Source organism: Salmo salar, chromosome 12, assembly GCF_965601325.2.
Source record: "Salmo salar chromosome 12, fSalSal1, whole genome shotgun sequence".
NCBI lineage: Eukaryota > Metazoa > Chordata > Actinopteri > Salmoniformes > Salmonidae > Salmo > Salmo salar.
Genome location: NC_138302.1, coordinates 42696860 through 42703123, shown reverse-complemented (window position 1 = coordinate 42703123; position 6264 = coordinate 42696860). Strand labels below are relative to the sequence as shown.

Genomic DNA, 6264 nt, shown 5'->3' with positions numbered 1-6264 from the left:
TCAGCCATTTCTGCAAGTTATTTGCTAGTTTGACCACCAGAGGGCATCTTTGAGAAGCATTTGATAGTATTCCGTAATTGGCATTACCAGAGAATTTAAAACCTTTTTTGTATTAACATAGTATATGGGGTTGATTTAAGAAATTTGGCTTAATTAATTTGATTTAATATTATGGTGTTTCCATTCAGAGAGAAATTGTCAGTTTGTAAATTCAGACCGTTTCGCTCTCGGAGCGCACACGGGACATTCGTCCTGAGGAGTAGGGTTGATTTGAGCGTTCTGGCCTTACAACCGCAGTCAAGCACCCAAGCGAACGTTGGCTAGCTACTTCCAGACGCAAATGAGACCACTCTGACCATTTTACTCGACCTAGCAGAGCTGGTAAGGCAGTTTTCGTGTTAACCAAAGCATCGGTGACTGTAAATGTGCTGCTGGAAACAATTTTATTACGCTTTTTTCCGACGTTTACTGACAGCCCATATTCAACGGGTGTTCAGCGCTCGTAAAGTAATTATTCTGCGATCTGGTACACTCAGACGAGAGTGCTCTGAAATCCGTGTAGATAGCAGGCTGGACACATGACATTAACAACGTTCTTTTCTGATTAAAAAAACTAGTTCATTGCATCTGCCGTGGAGCCCAGTTTCATAATATGACCATATTTCCCAGCTGCTTGCCGTCGTTTTGAAGTAATCGCAAAAAAACAGGCCTTATTTTAGTGCATGCTCCAATTAGTTATATTGAGCACCATGACACCAACTCGCCTTCCGAACGTTCTATTCCCAGCTTATTGTTCAACGTCACAATGCCTGCTTCGCTATTGTTGGTAATGAGACCCGTTCACGTTGTTTTATAGTTAAAATGTAAACAACAAAATTATTATTGGAACTCTGCGGGCTTCCCATTGTTTCCTATGGGGGAAATATAGGCATGTCTGTCTATTTCACCAAATATCTCGCAATGTGTATGTTTATATGTTTTTCAAGTCGGGTGTAACCGGTGTGAAATGGCTAGCTAGTTAGCGGGGTGCGCGCCAATAGCGTTTCAATCGGTGACGTCACTCACTCTGAGCCCTGAAAGTAGTTGTTCGCTGCGGCTTTTATGTAAGTCTGGGCAGCGAGCTCGTTTTTCATCGATCACTAGACCAGAAATGGTCAGAAGTTTTCATTTTTCCCCTACTTTTTCATTACGCAAACATAAGCACAGTTGACACCATCGAGGTGCGGATGTTTACTTTCTACACAAGTAGTTTTTTTCCAGTTCCGTCCGAACAGATTGTAGTGGTAAAATAGGAAAAGGGATACATTTTTTATGGAATTCTCATCATCACTCCAGTCAAAACAGGCTCTGCGAACGTTCGATTCCATCAATTTGCTATGGGCTCGCGCTAGTGTTCCAGTTTAGCCAACGTTCCTTAAGCCGTTTTTCAGCCTTGGGTGAATTTTGACTCATTCTATTGTCGAGCCTATAGATAGCCAGAGCGAATTTACGAAAGCACCCGAATGTCCATTAATAAAGCACAATGACTATACCATTTAGCTAAGCTAAGAATGACGAGAATAATCAAGTCATTAAACGTTGGGTAGTTAGTTAGCCTATAGTTAATATACTGGCAAGTTTCATGTATAACTACTAATGTTAGGTAGCTAGCTAACATACCGGTACATACTGCTGTAATGATATGCTATGTGGTTCGTAAGGACAGAGTTGCTAACAAGTTGTCAGCCAACAACGTGTAAGGTAACTTATTTGAAAAGTCCTAACTTAATTACATTGAGTAGCAAGCTACCCCTTGGTCGTTAGGGCAAATCTGGTCTGTGATAGGAAGGGGGGTTTTCACATCTAGCTCGGCTATTAGACTATTCTTTAGTAAAGGTTGAATAGTCTATTGTTCAGCTACTAGCCCTCCTCCCCAACTTGCAACAAATTGCTGTTCCCATCTCATTCCTTTCCCTCCTCCACATGTCATCATTCTGCTCCTGAGTGGCTCGCTTGTGGGCATGCTGGCAGGATATGGCAGCATTTTTGGTTGTGCGTCAAGAATTCTGCATACAGTAGCACGTTTGTATGAGGTATGGTTATTCACAGGCAAATGGTTATATGCTATGGAGGTACATTTGACTCTTTTTGTCGAGAGCAAAACCTTTTTTATATTCAATCAAAAATCATTGTTCTGAAAGCAACTTTTTTCCGACACAAAGACAGTTAAAGCGGACAACTACGAAGATGGCATCTCAGGTAAGCAGCACTGGGCTGTATTGACGTATCCTAAAAAATTACATCTGCTGCTTTAGATTGAACGGTCATATCTCAGTTATTGTTTTCATGTCTATAAAAAAATAAGCTGTTTGCTTTACTTTCAGAGAGCGAGCTGACAAAGGGGTCGAAAATGTAGATATTGCCAGATGTTCACTGTGCGAGGAACAGGCCGTGGAAGCTTTATTGCTGGCAAAAGTGTCCATAACCAGAGGTAATTAAACTGTTCTGTTATTTTTCTCCATCTCTGCCTGTCTTGTTGTACATAGAACCTGTCTCACATGCATTAATTAAAAAACCCTTAAGATGTAAGCTGCTAATTTTCAGATTTACACCACATAAACACAGCCATTTTCACTGGACTATCTGTTGCTGCCAAGTCATGATTTCCCTGGGGGTTAGCCTTGCAATAATCAAGTGGTGAGACACACAGCCCTCTATATTTAAATGTTTCAGGTACACTCCGATAGGTGTCTGCGTCACATACAGTATCTTCTATTGACATTATCTTCTATTGTTTGTCGTTGTGTGTCTGTTTCTCAGCATAAAGTACTCTGTAGCCACACCAGATGAGACCACACACACACACACAATAACTCTCTCTTCTTCACTTCATCCCTCTCCCCCTTCTCACCTAAATCCTCTAGGTTATATCAACTGGCTGACACAGAAGGCACAGCATGATCATAGGTGAGATGTCACTTGGTCGGGTCAACAGTAAGTATTATTAAAGAGATGCTTTACATTAAAATACAGAGAGAAGTAGTAGTCCCAGAGTTAATGATCCAAAGTCAGTTTTGCATTTCACCTCCTGATTTAAGATGACTGCCTGTTAGAATAAAAAAAAAAAAGTCTTAATCATGCCCTCTCGTCTGCAGGTACTGTATGTTTTGATGTGAGAGAGGAAGCCAGTCCCATCATCGCCACTTCACCCGCTCTTAAGATAACCTTCGGGACAACTGGGGGCCCAAGGCGGGTTAGGAGACACCCCAATTATGATGAGCTGAGAGAATATTAGGGTAGCACTGTAATTCATGAATCATATGCTGTCTGCCCCTGTTCTTACCGCTCCCCCTTTCTGTCTTCTACACCTCTCTCCCCACCTCACCTTTCTTCTCGTTTTATAATGCACACCATATGTGCATTGAGGTACAGATTGAACTTGTATTTATAATATTACAATTATCATAATTATAATGCATTTATAACACCTGGATAATTAACTTTTTTCAATAAAGCATTTCACATTCTCCACTGGTTGAAATTAAGTATCTCATTGAAATACTTTCCTGTGTCCTCAGATTAATGCAGATGAAGGGAGTTAGATATGAATAGTTTATTTACTGTATATATGAATTACAAATCAATCATGTTTCTAGTCTATTGAATAGTTACAATGTGTAATCATTGATGTCCCAGGAGCAGGAGTGGTAAACACTGTTGAAGTGTGTAATTGTAATACATATATGCAGACATGGCATCATTCAAATAATGGAGTTTGATATGACTGAAAAAGAATGTCTCAGAGATTCATACCTGAACCGCACCTTCATTTGCCAAGGAAGAGTACATGATCAGTGAATATATTCAATGTAGAGGCTACAATGTGGGAATCTCATGCATGGTAATAACTACAGTACATGTGTATATCGGACTTGCATCCTTGCATCCATTTATTTGGTGGGGGCTGTTAATAAACCGTAAACTCAATCCTCTGTCTGGACAATTGTTCCTTTATGACAAAGTTATTGTAATGACCTGACTAAATCATAAAGGAACAATTGTCCAGACAGAGGATTGAGTTTACAGTTAATTAACCCAAATTCACACAGGCTGTTTGGCCATAGCCCCCACCAAATAAATGAAGGATACCCTATAAAAAGAACTGTGACTTTCTCTTGTGAAGGCCAGAAGTAAGAGAGAGAACAATGGCTAAACCTGGTCTTAACTTCCAATGCTCCATCCCCCTGCCCAACCCCCCTCCACACCACTCCGCCAACCACCAGGATGCCTGGCATCAGAACATTCCAGGCATTCCCGTGATTGGCAGATAGCAGTTGATTGGCATGGCGGACCCCGCGAACACTGGATATTGGTAAGTACAACACAACCAACTAATAGCCTAATACATAACACACAGCTGTCTGTGTGTGTCGCTACATTATTATATCCATAGGCTTCATTAATGCCATTCAGACTTGAATTTGATACAACAACTATCATAGCTGAGGTTCATAGATAGGTTCTGAACTAATATTCATACCAAACGTTTTAGGGTCCATACACAGATCGGCTACATACTGTAGCTTGCTACACATCCATCGGCATACAGTTATTTTTATCTCCACTACACAATAAGCAAGTAAATAGCTAGCTATGTTACTTCAGCTGCATTGCAAGGCAAGCTTACACAATTGTACATTCAATTTGCAGTAAATGCTTTAGCTAGCTAGATTCTCAGGAGTCCCTAAAACATTAAACAACACAAATTACAAATTCATTCTCCTAACACTAGCTAGCTGGCTAATGTTAGCTAGTCAGATAACTTGCTAAATAGCGTTTTTCGTAAATTAACTTTGTGACCAAAAAATATACACAATCGTTTGTCTCTTCATTAACTAACATATTTGACTTGTTATGACGTTATAACAACTTACATCTGGCTCCACCATAATGTTTTGTCAGCCATCTTTGTTGAAAAACGCCACAAAGGCAAGGGTGGCTCACGTCAAAATTCGTCATTGGAACCACTCCATACGATTGGTCATATAAAAACCATGGGACCCAAATGCATAATGAGTGCTCTAACTCCCCCTTGTGGTGGTCTGGAGCAATGAAGCCGTGTCCCACAGTGCAAGCTCGCAACTTTTAAAGGAGGAACCACTGTAGGTCGGGGTGCCTCGTAAGCATACGACGGTGAGTGGGTAATCTGCCTCTACCATCAGTCCTATAAGCCAACGTACAATCATTGGATAACAAAATAGGCAAGCTACGATCACAAATATCCTACCAACGGGACATTAAAAACTGTAATCTTTTATGTTATGTTTCACCGAGTTGTTGCTGAACGATGACATGGATAAAATACAGCTGTCGGGGAATTACACTGCATCGGCAAGATAGAACAGCTGCCTCCGGTAAGACAAGGGGTGACGGTCTGTGTATGTTTGTAAACAAAATATACACACGAAATCTAATATTAAGGAAGTCCTGAGGTTTTGCTCTGCTGAAGTAGAGTATCTCATGATAAGCTGTAGACAGCACTATTTACCAAAAGAGTTTCTGTATTTTTCGTAGCTGTCTATTTACCACCACAAACTGATGCTGGCTCTAAGTCCGCACTCAATGAGCTTTATAAGGCCACAAGCAAACAGGAAAATGCTCATCCAGAGGCGGCACTCCTAGCGGCCAGGGACAACTTAACACCACACACAGGGACGTGTACATAGCTCTCTGTCCATTTGGCAAAACTGATCATAATTCTATCCTCCTGCTTACAAGCAAAAACTAAAGCAGGAAGCACCAGTGACTCTGTCAATAAAGAAGTGGTCAGATGACGCAGATGCTAAGCTACAGGACTGTTTTGCTAGCACAGACTGGAATATGTTCCGGGATTCTTCCGATGGCATTGAGGAGTACACAACATCAGTCACTGGCAACATCAATAAGTGCATTGATGACGTCGTCCCCACAGTGACCGTACGTACATATCCCAACCAGAAGCCATGGATTACAGGCAACATCCACATTGAGCTAAAGGGTAGAGCTGCTGCTTTCAAGAAGCGGGACTCTAACACGGAAGCTTATAAGAAATCCCACTATGCCCGCCGACGAACCATTAAACAGGCAAAGCATCAATACAGGACTAAGACTGAATCGTATTACACCGGCTCCGACGCTCACTGGATGTGGCAGGGCTTGCAAACTATTAGACTACAAAGGGAAGCACAGCCGCAGGCTGCCCAGTGACACAAGCCTACCAGACGAGCTAAATTACTTCTATGCTCG

At 41.5% G+C, this 6264-nt stretch overlaps 1 long non-coding RNA gene across 1 annotated transcript; it reads left to right on the top strand.

Annotated features, from left to right (window-relative positions):
* Positions 1-273: 273 nt before the first annotated feature.
* LOC123725630 (uncharacterized) lies at positions 274-3506 on the top strand. Its single transcript, XR_006758170.2, has 4 exons — positions 274-2238; positions 2364-2470; positions 2904-2973; positions 3135-3506. It is a non-coding gene; the product is annotated as an uncharacterized LOC123725630 (long non-coding RNA).
* Positions 3507-6264: the final 2758 nt, after the last annotated feature.